Raw genomic sequence first — 13860 nt, forward strand, 5'->3', positions numbered from 1 at the left:
GGAAGCCCTTAATTCTTTATCTGACGGTCCTGGAAAATTCATTTGATTGTGTGCTGGGGCAACATGATGACACAGGAAGGAAGGAGCAGGCCATCTACTACCTTAGCAAGAAATTCACAGTATACGAGGTCAAGTACACTCAACTCGAGAAAACATGCTGCGCCCTAACTTGGGTAGCTCAGAAGTTGAAACACTACCTGTCATCGTATACTACTTATCTCATATCCCGTTTGGACCCATTGAAATATATCTTTCAGAAACCTATGCCCACATGGAGGTTGGCAAAATGGCAAATTCTGCTCACAGAGTTCGATATCGTCTATGTGACGAGGACAGCCATGAAAGCCCAGGCGCTGGCCGACCATTTGGCAGAGAATCCAGTTGATGAAAAATACGAGCCTTTAAGAACGTATTTTCCCGACGAAGAGGTAATGCATACAAATGAGTTGGAATTACCTGAGGAACCGGGTTGGAAGCTTTTCTTCGATGGAGCTGCAAACGCGAAAGGGGTTGGAATAGGAGCAGTACTCATTTCTGAAACAGGACGGCATTATCCTGTTACGGCTCAACTACGCTTCTATTGCACCAACAATATGGCCGAATATGAAGCTTGCATTTTGGGTCTGCGCTTGGCGGCTGACATGGGTGTCCAAGACGTCTTGGTCTTGGGAGACTCGGACCTCTTGGTACATCAAATTCAGGGTGAATGGGAAACACGAGATCTAAAGCTCATACCATACCGACAATGCTTGCATGATCTGAGCAAGAAATTTCGATCGGTGAAGTTCAAACATATCCCGAGAGTTCATAACGAGGTTGCGGATGCATTGGCCACCTTAGCATCAATGTTGCACCACCCTGACAAAATGTATGTTGATCCTCTGCACATCCAGGTCCGTGATCAGCACGCTTATTGCAACGCCGTAGAAGAGGAACCAGATGGCGAGCCCTGGTTTCATGATATCAAGGAATACCTCAGAATGGGGATATATCCGGAACAGGCCACTGGAGACCAAAAAAGAGCCCTTCGGCGTTTGTCAAATGGTTTCTTCCTCAGCGCAGGAGCTTTGTACAAAAGAACCCCGGATTTGGGATTGTTGAGATGTATAGATGCCGGTCAAGCCACGACGGTTATGGCAGAGGTACATGCTGGAGTTTGCGGGCCACATATGAGCCGATATGTATTGGCAAGGAAGATACTCAGGGCAGGGTATTATTGTCTCACCATGGAACATGACTGTATCACTTTCGTGAGGAAATGCCATCAGTGTCAGATACATGGAGATCTGATTCATTCTTCGCCAATAGAGTTACATACGATGTCAGCACCCTGGCCGTTTGTGGTATGGGGCATAGATGTCATTGGACCTATCGAGCCAGCAGCATCCAACGGTCATAGGTTCATTCTGGTAACCATTGACTACTTCACCAAACGGGTTGAGGCTAAAATCTTCAAGTCGGTAACTAAAAAGGCAGTGGTGGATTTTGTGCACTCCCATATAATCTGCAGATTTGGGATCCCAAAAGTGATCATCACGGATAACGGTGTGAATCTTAATAGCAGCCTGATGAGAGAGGTATGCCAACAATTCAAGATTACACACCGCAATTCCACCCCATATCGTCCCAAGGCAAATGGAGCGGTCGAAGCAGCCAATAAGAACATCAAGAAGATACTGCGAAAGATGGTGGAAGGATCTAGACAATGGCACGAGAGATTACTCTTTGCTTTGTTGGGTTACCGCACTACCGTCCGGACTTCCGTAGGTGCAACTCCTTATTTGTTGGTGTACGAAACTGAGGCTGTTATACCAGCGGAGGTCGAAATTCCATCCCTCCGGATTGTCGCTGAAGCCGAAATTGATGATGCTGAATGGGTCAAAGCTCGACTAGAACAGTTGAGGTTGATAGACGAGAAAAGATTGGCAGCAGTGTGCCATGGTCAGCTGTATCAGAAGAGAATGGCGAGAACATATAATAAGAAGGTACGCCCCAGGAAGTTTGAAGTAGGGCAGCAGGTATTGAAGAAGATCTTCCTACATCAGGTCGAGGCAAAATGCAAGTTCGCCCCAAATTGGCAAGGGCCTTATATCGTGACCAGAGTATTGTCCAATGGAGCTCTGTGTTTGACGGATATTGAGGGAAGATGTGTTGGCATGGCTATCAATTCGGATGCAGTCAAGAGATATTATGCGTAATTTCTTTGATTATGGCAATTATGGGTTCGTTTGTTTGTACTTGGTACTTATTGGATAATGAAATGACGGAGGCAATTCTTTCTTCTATCCAAACACTTTTTACCCTTGTTTCCCCCTTTTGAGCCTTAAGTTATTCTTTCATACCCCTCTTTTGGAATCACTAACGGAAAAGATATGAAAAGAGAAAGAAGAAGAAAAGAAATTTTGAAGAAAAAAAAAAGAAAAAAGAAAAAAAGAAGAAGAAGATAAAAATCACAAACTGTGGGAACTACGTTTGACCTGATTCCTCAAAAAGGATACGTAGGCGCCTCACGGCTCGGTCATAGTGTGCATAATATCCATAAGTATGCATAATAGGCATAGTGTGCATAACACATATAGCTCAACATAGTGTAAAAATAAAAAACCCCAAGCAAGAAAACTGGGGCAGAGGTTATGTTTTAAGGTTCCAACAAAAGTTTGATTCCAAAAGTTGTAGCGTATCACCCATCAAGTTATTTTATTTTGATAGCCTTTCTTTTAGCCCCACACCGAAACCGACATCGACGTCCAAAAGACCTCCCGATCAATATCCAAGAGGTGCCAAGTCAGGCAAATAAAGCCGAGAGTAATACACTGATCCCATGCAAAGAAGAGGAGCGATAAAACGGGAAATGAATTGATATTCCGAAGGAATCTCCAGAAGAGAGGGTCATATCGACAGCACTCCAATCCTCCGTTGAAAAATAAAATGGGAGAGTCTTGGTGGTGAAAACCTTCGCAGGCACCACAAGGCGACGAAAGATGAGGGATATAAAACGAGAGAGTCTTATTGGTGAAAACCTTCACAGGCACCATAAGGCGCCGGGAGCTGAGAGAAAAGAGAGAGTCTCATTAGTGAAAACCCCTCGAAAGGCACTATGAGGCGACAAGACAGATCAACAAAAGGATCCACGTTCACAAAGAAATAGACGCCCATTTATCCCCAGCAAGTAAGGTCATCTGGCAAGTTGATTGATACAAATAGACTGGGTCGGAAATCTATGGTGCACGTCATGATCACAAGGACCAGTCATGTTATCCAGATAAGTTTTTCTCTTTTCCTTTTTCCACCAAGTATTGGTTCAGAAAGATTCTCCTCCTTTTCTATCTTTTTCATTTTTCTTTCTAAGAATTCGTTTTGGAAAAGATTTTTCAAAGTTTACTACCAGAGGACGAAGGGGTACGAAAGCAAAATACGAAAAGGGTAGAGAGCCGAGGCAATAAGACAAAAGGCATCGGCTGTGAAACCAAAGGACGAATTGTGTACAAAGAAAGGTGACGTAAAGAGAGCGGAAAATGACTGGTGAAGGACTTGTGGACCAAGTTCCGAAAAGGTTTCCCCGCAGAATGTTGATAAATCCCGGACCCGAATCCGAAGTGGTCAGACGCCACAAGAAAGGGAAATCACTCCGGTGCAAGATATCCCCGGCATGTCCTGATTAAAAGCAGACTCCCACAGCATGTCCTGAAAAGAGAAAGCAGAAAGGGGGATAAAGGGAAAACCACCCCCAGCAAGCAGCGTCGTCCACTAATCAGTTGTTGGAGCATAGAGCAAGGAAAAGAAAAGGGAAAAATCATCTCCCATCGGAAAGGTCACGTTGCCCCACCATGATTAAAACTAACTAAATCCTTTTGTCTGCTGCAGGAAAATAAAGGTTGATGATGGCAGACGGACGCGATAACAGAAAGGCCACCAAAACCGGGGTAGAAAATTTTCTGCCGTGGCCAAATATTTTTCGGAGGAACGAGAAAACAAAATCAAATGTGTCTTAGTTAAATAGGCGCCCACCTGTATAACGAGAGGAATAATTTCATGTCTTAGTTTAAATAGGCGCCCACCTGTATAACGAGAGGAATAATTTTCATGTCTTAGTTTAAATAGGCGCCCACCTGTATAACGAGAGGAATAATTTTCATGTCTTAGTTTAAATAGGCGCCCACCTGTATAACGAGAGGAATAATTTTCATGTCTTAGTTTAAATAGACGCCCACCTGTATAACGAGAGGAATAATTTTCATGTCTTAGTTTAAATAGGCGCCCACCTGTATAACGAGAGGAATAATTTTTCATATCTTAGTTTAAATAGGCGCCCACCTGTATAACGAGAGGAATAATTTTCATGTCTTAGTTTAAATAGGCGCCCACCTGTATAACGAGAGGAATAATTTTTCATGTCTTAGTTTAAATAGGCGCCCACCTGTATAACGAGAGGAATAATTTTCATGTCATAGTTTAAATAGGCACCCACCTGTATAACGAGAGGAATAATTTTCATGTCTTAGTTTAAATAGGCGCCCACCTGTATAACGAGAGGAATAATTTTCATGTCTTAGTTTAAATAGGCGCCCACCTGTATAACGAGAGGAATAATTTTCATGTCTTAGTTTAAATAGGCGCCCACCTGTATAACGAGAGGAATAATTTTCATGTCTTAGTTTAAATAGGCGCCCACCTGTATAACGAGAGGAATAATTTTCATGTCTTAGTTTAAATAGACGCCCACCTGTATAACGAGAGGAATAATTTTCATGTCTTAGTTTAAATAGGCGCCCACCTGTATAACGAGAGGAATAATTTTTCATATCTTAGTTTAAATAGGCGCCCACCTGTATAACGAGAGGAATAATTTTCATGTCTTAGTTTAAATAGGCGCCCACCTGTATAACGAGAGGAATAATTTTCATGTCATAGTTTAAATAGGCACCCACCTGTATAACGAGAGGAATAATTTTCATGTCATAGTTTAAATAGGCACCCACCTGTATAACGAGAGGAATAATTTTCATGTCTTAGTTTAAATAGGCGCCCACCTGTATAACGAGAGGAATACATTTCATGTTTTAAGTTTAATATTTCAGATTTTGAGAGCAGTAACCCCACCGGAAGGCCGAAGGTTACAGCAGGAATATCCAGCAGGAAACAACAAAAATCCCCCGCACCGAGAAGCAGAAGGTTGCAAACTCAGGCGCACGAGTCAAAAGGACGCGTTTTGAAAGAAGCGGCTTGTGAACATTAGACCATGCCCAGCACGACAAATCTGATGAAGAAAGCTTTACCACCGAAGGAATCATTGAAAAGCTTAATGAAGAAAGCCATATCCCCAGCGGGCCAAGAAAAATGATGAAAACTGGTACTCAGAAGGGCAAAAGGCCAGTACCATCCCTCAAGTTCACAAAATAAAAGCATCGGAGGAAAACGCAATGCCGACAAGAAAGCAAGGAGACAAGATCAAGTTGAAGATAGAGGAGATCTTATGATCCACAGTCTAGCCTAGCTTTTGTTTTTCCTTTTAGGACAATGTAACAAGGAGATCGGTAAGCGGTAACATCCTACAGCAGCATGTAAGCAGCACACAACAGCGGCAAACACTACAGTCACACGGTAGTCCCAGCTACCAAAATTTCTCGAACTACATTGACCTGATTCCTGTTCAGCCCAGGATATGTAGGAAACCCCTGAAGCAAAGGTTCGGTCAAATCTTTTTCAAAAAATGCTTCACACGGAGTACTCGGACGAGCAAAAATCGCCCGCTTTATCTTTGCGCGAAAACCCTTCGTGTCTTCGGGAAAAGAGGGGCAGCTGTAAGCACGTGATTTTTGCTTCGCGGACAATCACTCCAAAAAGAAATAAAAATAATGGCAAATGGCCTCGCTATACAATTTTTCAATTTTTGCGTGACACGTGTTGACAGTCATTTTGTTGGTTCTGTCCATTTTTCGTTTAAAACGAAATACAAAATAGGTATGTCATGTGTAATTAAACCGTTATTCGATCATTAAAAGAAAATCCAAAAAACTATATATGCATCTTTTATTCTAGGTTGGGATTTTAACCTACTTAAATATTTCCATATGTGTGTGATAATTATGTTAAGGTGTTACAATATTGGTTGTTTTAATTTCATTTTTTTAGTTATTTATTTTTATTTTTATTTTTAGTTTTAGTTCATTTAGTTTAAAACTAGAAAACAAAAGAAAGTGTGCTGAAAATCGTTTGGGCCAAGAAATGAAACAAAAATAGGCCCAAGACCAGGACCCCGATCCTGCCCAAACAACAGGCTGCCCGGACACGGTCCAAACGGCGCCGTTTCTGTCCCATCTAAGCTGGGCCATTGATCTCAAACGAATCAACGGCCAGGATCACATCCCCTAGACCCGTCAAATTTAACCCGATCCAATCTCCACCCGGTCTCAACCCACTATCAGCCCCTGAACGACGTCGTCCCCTTTAATGAATAGATCCTGGCCCTTGATCTCACATGATCCGACGGCCAGGATCTAAACTCCTAGATCGTATATAAGCCTTCTATCATACCCCACGCCCCCTATCCGAATCCCCCCCCCCCTTCACTCGTCTTCTTCACCAAGCGCTGAACCCCCCCGAAACCCTAGCAGCCGCCATGGCCTCCCTTTCACCAGAACCCGGCGGCATGAACGCCGGTGACCACCCCCTTAACACCCCTAAAGCATCTCACCACCCCGAACCTAAATCTGTTACCCCCTAGCCTCGAATCCTCTCCCACCTTCTCGAATCTTCATTTGAAGATTCGAGACAAGACTCGATCTATACCAAACCACCCCAGATTCACACTAGACAGTCCCCTGACCTCCCTCGTGACCAAACAAAGCTTGGTTTGGTCCGAATCTGCCCACAACTCCTAGAATCTCAAATCTGAGAATCCAAACCTTAGAACACAAGAACCTGAGGAATCCGGCCAGTCTTAACAGGAGTTTGAGGTCTAATAGACCTTAATCAAGGTGTTCTCGGTTGAGAACACCCCGATTAAAGTTTGTTCGGCCTCAAATGGTCAAAGCTGAGTCAGACTTGGGTCGGTTTTGTTTAAACATTTTTAGTAAGTTTTTCTTTTCCTTCCTGTTTTTATTCGAGTGCTAATTGAGTTTGTTAGCATGTTCTGTTTTGATTTCTGGTATTTTTCATTCCAATTTCTTCCGTCTTTGTAAGGCCTTTTATTGGGTCGTTGGTTTTCTATGTGTGTTTTGAATGTATTCTGTGACATACATGTTCGATTAGATTAGTCGTCATATAAACAATTCGTATGGCTTCCCAGTATTGTGCAAAGTTAGCTGAAGTTATTCAGGACCCCGTACGTATTGTTTATTTAAGCGATTCGTTATATCTGGCTATAATTAGTATAGTCGACTTGATAAACGTCGTCGATTAGTTTCCTATAGCTGAAGGGTCAAATATTCTAATTCATACAACTTCACGTAAATAAATGAACCCATTGTTGTTAATTGATTGTCTGACATTGTTTGAGAGTAGTTTGTAACTGCATTCTAAAACAATTAGAAGAACCAGGCCAGGGCAGTCTTGAATTTGAACTTTCAAAAGTTCAAAAGGCCTTGATGCTGCAATGGTTTAGGACAGTAATAACCAAGGATTAACAGGGGTAGTCTGGGGTTTGAAAAGAACAGAAAAGTTTAGTTTAAGTAAGCTGACAAGTAGGGTACTGAATTAGGATTAAATTAATGTCAATGGGGAACAAGACATAAGAGCATGGGAATTAAAATGAATACTTAAATGAACCCATAACTCTTGAACAAAAGGAATAAGCCAGGCGTGGGGAACAAAATGGCTGGCATCAAGAAGATGCTTAGGCATGGGGTTTAATAGGTATGGGCAGTCTGCAATTGGCAGAATCCAGGCAGCTTGACTGCACTAGGTTGTTGGCTTATAAATAAGCTGTTTTCAGAACATAAAAGGGGGCTGGACTTTTAGTCTTCAGAGAAAAAGAAAAACAGAAAGAAATTTTCAGAACACTTTAACTAAACACTGTCCAAAACTGCACAAGGAACTAAGTTGGTTAAGCTGTTCTGGCCAAGTCAGTTATTCTAACTGGGGCTGTTACTGTTCCATTAAGAGAAGTCTGTGTGTCTTCTGCTGTGATTGTTACTACACTGAGCTTCTGTGTGTTGTGGATTGAGTTTTAGTCTCCCTGATTGTCGGAACTGTGCTGGTTTTTTGCTGAGCTTTGGTGGTTATTGAATTTCTGTTGCTATTGCATAAAACATTCTGGTTCCTTCCTCGGCTGGTTTCGTTTACTATCCTGTTTTCTGGGATTATTTGTTTGTTGCTCGACCAACGGTTGAACTTCATCCTTGTGGCTGGTTGTTTTTGTCGGGTTGTTGCTGTTTAACTGCTGCTGCTGTGTTTGTTGTGTACTACTCAACTGATTCTTTCCTTCTTCTTTTGTCTTCCCAACCAGGTACACAATTAATACTACCAATGTAACTTGAAAGTTTGAGCATGAATGCAAAAGAGAAGATCTGCAGATGTTTTTTTTATACATGGACTGTTGTATTAAATTTTATGTAGTGTAATAGTTTACATTTTGTTTGGATACTGAAGGTAGCTTACACGCCTAGTAGATGTCAATGTAGGGTGATTGAATGTTAGTTGTGTATGTATGCTGTTAGGTAAAAAATATTCCCAATGCAGTAGGTTGTATCCCAGACTCGGTTTAATTGTGTAACATATCGTTTAATACATGCCAAGCATGAAATTATCCATTACTAGCTAAGTTCATCTCCTTTTGATAAATTGCTTTGTTATAATTATTGATGAGCCACACCTTTAGAACAAAGAACATAAGTTTACGGTCTCAACCTCATGGAGGTCGAGCCCAGGTCGAAACAGACCAAGCAGGCCCGCATCAGATAAACAGTGGCCCAGGTCTGGCCCATCTCGCATGAGCTGGATTTGGGCCCATAATGTTCGATCAGCTGTCCGTGCGCGTAGCCCCATTTTCCGATTCTATAAAAGCATTTTGAATCCTGCTATAAATAACCTGCAAGCATGCAATCGACTAGGACTATCTCTGTTTTCAGTTAGTAAAGACAAACACGACAAGAAACGTAGATATCCTTTTAAAATAAGGACGAGATGAGCCTCGCCAAATAAAAACGCACAAGCTGCGGGGCCCTCGTTAAATGTATATATCGAAGCATTCAGTTTCCAAGGCAGGTCGTTTAGCAAATCTCACGACCCTCCCGGAATAATAACGCGATAGTCTCTTTTAAGCGCGCATTTAATAATCTTATCTCCCTAAACTCGGGTGCACATTTATGTGACCCAAATCCAAATCTCGACGGAGTCGAAATATGTCTCTAGTCATGGGTACATTGATTGTGACGTGGCCCGAGATGCATTTTCATGACATTGTAAATTCCTTTTAATAATAAAGTGAGACGAGCCTCGACAAACAAGAAATGTAGAAGCTGCGGGGCCCTCTAGATGTATATATATTAAAATACTTAGAATTCGGGACAGGCCGTTTAGCAAATTTTACGGTTTTCCCCAAAATAACAATACGTTAGTTGTTTTAGGCGTGTCTTAATAATTTATTTTTTTAATTCGGGTGCACATCTACGTGACCCAAATCCAAATCTCAACCAAGTCGAGATATGTCAATAACCACGAGTGCATTGATGTAACGTGGTTCGAGATATATTTTCACGACGTTGCAATTTCTCGTAAAAGATAATAATAAAAGCGGTTAAAAGTTAAAATTTGCACATAAGTTCATATTGTATTTAAAATCAGATAAATAAGCCAAATATAACAGTTGAGCGACTGTGCTAGAACCACGGAACTCGGGAATGCCTAACACCTTCTCCCGGGTTAACAGAATTCCTTATCCGGATTTCTGGTACGCAGACTGTAATATGGAGTCATTCTTTTCCTCGATTCGGGATCAAAATTGGTGACTTGGGACACCCTAAATCTCCCAAGTGGCGACTCTGAAATAAACAAACCAATCCCGTTTCGATTGTTCTTTAATTGGAAAAACTCCCTTGTACCCTCCCGGGTATGTAAAAAGGAGGTGTGACATCTACTGCGGAGTAACAAATCATTTCATTGAATTGCTTGCAACCTGCCAGCATCAGCTGTTTGTAGAAAACTTCAATGGACTACTAAATGGATAATCTTCTTCAGGAAGATTATCTACAGCTGAGTAATAAATGAACATCCATAATAATATTTTCAAAACACTCCCCCTTGGATGTTCGTTATTATGTGCCTCGTTAAAACCTTACTAGGAAAAACCCCATGGGAAAAAATCCTAGTCAAGGAAAAAGAGTACACTAATAATATACATTGCAAGCTGCCTAATTTAAAACCTTACCAGGAAAAACTCAGTGGGAAAAAACCTGAGCAAGGGAAAAAGAGTATAGTGCAGAGACTTGGGTATATCACGACCAAGGAGTTCATCATCCTCTTCTGGAGGTAAGAACAGATCATTGATCCGTGTAGGGGAAGAACTATATCTTGCTAGTAAATTAACTGAAAATTCTATGTCAGGCCTTGTAGCATTAGCAAGATACATTAGTGCACCAGTTGCATTGAGATAGGGTACTTCGGGAATAAAGAGTAAACATCCTCTTCTGGAGGTCGGAACAAATCCTTATCCGCTTCAAGTGATCGAACAACCATTGGCATACTCAATGGGTGTGCTTTGTCCATGTAAAAGCATTTTAAGACCCTTTCTGTACAGGTAAATTGATGGATAAAGATCATGTCTGCTAAATGTACAATTTACAGACCAAGACAAAGTTTTGTCTTTTCAAGATCTTTCATCTCAAATTCTTTCTTAAGACATTCAATTGCCTTTTGGAGCTCTTCTGGAATTCCAACAAGATTTATGTCATCAACATAAACAGCAAGTATATCAAATTCTGAATACATGGACAAATAATATCATATATGTAACTTTCATTCAGCAAATATTCACTGAGGCGATAATACCACATACGCCCAAATTGCTTTAAACCATACAAATATCTTTATAATTTCATCAAGTACATTTTCTGAGACTTTGAATTATATGCTTCAAGCATTTTAAATCCTTCAGGGATCTTCATATAGACTTAATCAAATGAGTCATATAGGTTATGTCTTGCATTCAAATGGCATGACATCTCCATATGCCTGGAGTACAGGTCCGATCCTCACAATCTTTTACAATATTATGCACTATATTGTATCAAATATATCATCGACGATCATTTTGTATCGGTCCCTAAGCGACATAACTTGTTGAGATCTCATCATTTTCTTTATTTTCAGGTACCTGAACTTCTTTTAGAGTTTCATGAAATGTTATGTCGTGAGCTCTTCTAGAGCTCATTTCCTTCTCATTATGATCATTTTGATCATTAGCTACTATCATTTTTCAAGGATTTTTACCTTTGGAACCGATTGGTCTACCACGCTTCATGCGTACAGTAAACTCTATCCTTTAGGGACTTTAATTTTAATAGGATCATTTACAGCTGAAATATAATATTTAATTTTGGATTAGAAAATGCTTCTGGCATTTTACTTGAATTATCTTCTAAGCAAGGATCATATTGAGGATAATTCGTTTCATATAACATATTTTTCAGCTATTTATTTCATCCCCCAAATGTTAGAAAAACTAACATATATCCCCAATCTTCTTTGGGAAACATATCTTTGTGCATTGTGGTAGAGAAATTAATCATATACTACATATCAAAAGATAGTAAAAATATTTGGTTTCTGATCCTAAACCAATTGAAAGGGGAGGGCTTATCATATATTGTTGGTCTGATGCATACAAGTGCTGCTATATGCAATTTAAAAAATCTTAAACCAACACATGAAGTTTTGTTCTTATAAGCAATGGTTTAGCCATTAATAGGAGGTATTCAATGCTAAACCTGCTTGGATATAAACCAGAATTATCAAGATGAACTGTCTTGATTTCATAATCTGAAAGTTATGCTCTTAGTTGAGAAAAGCAATTTCAAACGCCAAACTGCAGGATGATAATGAACACACATGTACCCATCTTATATATGCATCTATAAGTGGTTCACATGATAGATGAATGGGCCCATATTCGCCTTTATATATTCCAAAATTTAGGGATCTTAGTCCCAACTTTAGCCAGTATAACCAATTTATTATTAGAACAAGCAGCACAAGAGAATTATTTAAGAATCTTCTGGTTCTTCAGTATATGCTTATCAGAATTCTCAAATAGCTCAAAAAATGGCAAATGAAAACTTCAAGTTTATCATGGCATGTGCTATCTCTTAGTAAACTTCTAGTTTACTATGGCATAAACTTTTGCATTAGTAAACTTCTGGTTTACTATGATACATGATGTAGTACAAATTGAAGATATAAGGCGAGTAACTTCTCATATACATATTATTTTACCCCCTATAATTGTGGAAAGGTGAAGATTTTCAATCTTTCAATCATTTATAGTCTCAATATGATAGCCAGTTTTATTAGTAAACTTCGGGTTTACTACAACATATGTTTTGACCACAATCATATAATATGAATGGCAAATTTGCATATAAGCTCTTCGGGAGCCTTCAATTTATTTTTCACAATCAAATATTATTCAGACACTACTTGTATCATGTGTCTTTTAGACAAACATTTAGCTTTTCAGGAGCTTTTGATAAATTTTGTACTACCAAATAGTGCTCAGACACTTTTGGTGTCATGAGAGAAAATCATAATCAAATTGACAATATAAAGACAATTCTAAATTTATAAATGTAAGAAATTAAGAATTTCAGTATTTTTACTACCGACTTTGTGATAAATATCCCCTTTAGGGAGAAACGCCATTAACATCTAAATATTTTATATCAAAGAGGTAACCACATAGTCATTACATCCTTCAGGGAAAGATATACGAGTTGTTATTTCCTTCGGGGAACTCGATAAGTAACCATAACATATTAATGTGGTTGTAGTAGAAAGTATTCTACAAGAATACTTTTGCCTTGGAATGATATTTAATAAAATTATTCAAGATATTTTACGTACAACGGATACATGCGACAATGATTTTTATGCCACAAAAAACAAGATTTATATCCTTTTTTATTCTACCTCTTCAAGAGGTGTGTTGTGGTATTTCTTAATTCACTCCAGGGAATGAAAATGTACTTCAAAAATAACTTTGAATAGCTTATTATTTTGTTTAAGCACAGAAAGACACATTTTCATAATATTTTCTTGGTTCAGGAGAAAATTTCAATTGTGCTACTTCTTCAGGAGCAAATTTAAAATACAAAATATTGAGTATATATTCCCTCAATCATATTACTTTTTCTGGAGGTGAATTGTAATATATTCACATCAAAAGCGCGTTCATATTTATGAGCTTTATTAATATTGTCACATTCACTTCAGGACTAGATTAATATTTATCAAAAGTTCTCATCCTTCAAGGAATGGAACATAATTATTTGAGCGTGCATTAATCACACCAAAATGTGTGACGATTTAGAACCTCTTTTAAGATATTGCTACTTCAGGAGCAAATCGAGGCATGCAAGTAATATAGAGAAATTTTTTCTAACTTATCTTCAATTGTAACCATAGAAAGCCTAAATTATCACGTCTGATGGTCAAAGGCATATACCACTTCTGGTGGTTAACAAAATTTAGTTATAATGAGATATAGGAAACATAACCACTTCTGGTGGTTATATATTTCTTGCAAACTCTATTGGAATTTAAGTGGATCTAACAATGTTATCCACTTTATAATCCTTCATTATGATAATTAGGATGAAGGAAATAAATACCGAAATAGGTACTGTATACGTAGCATATAACCAAGCA

Source organism: Nicotiana tabacum, chromosome 5, assembly GCF_000715075.1.
Source record: "Nicotiana tabacum cultivar K326 chromosome 5, ASM71507v2, whole genome shotgun sequence".
Classification (NCBI taxonomy): Eukaryota; Viridiplantae; Streptophyta; class Magnoliopsida; order Solanales; family Solanaceae; genus Nicotiana; species Nicotiana tabacum.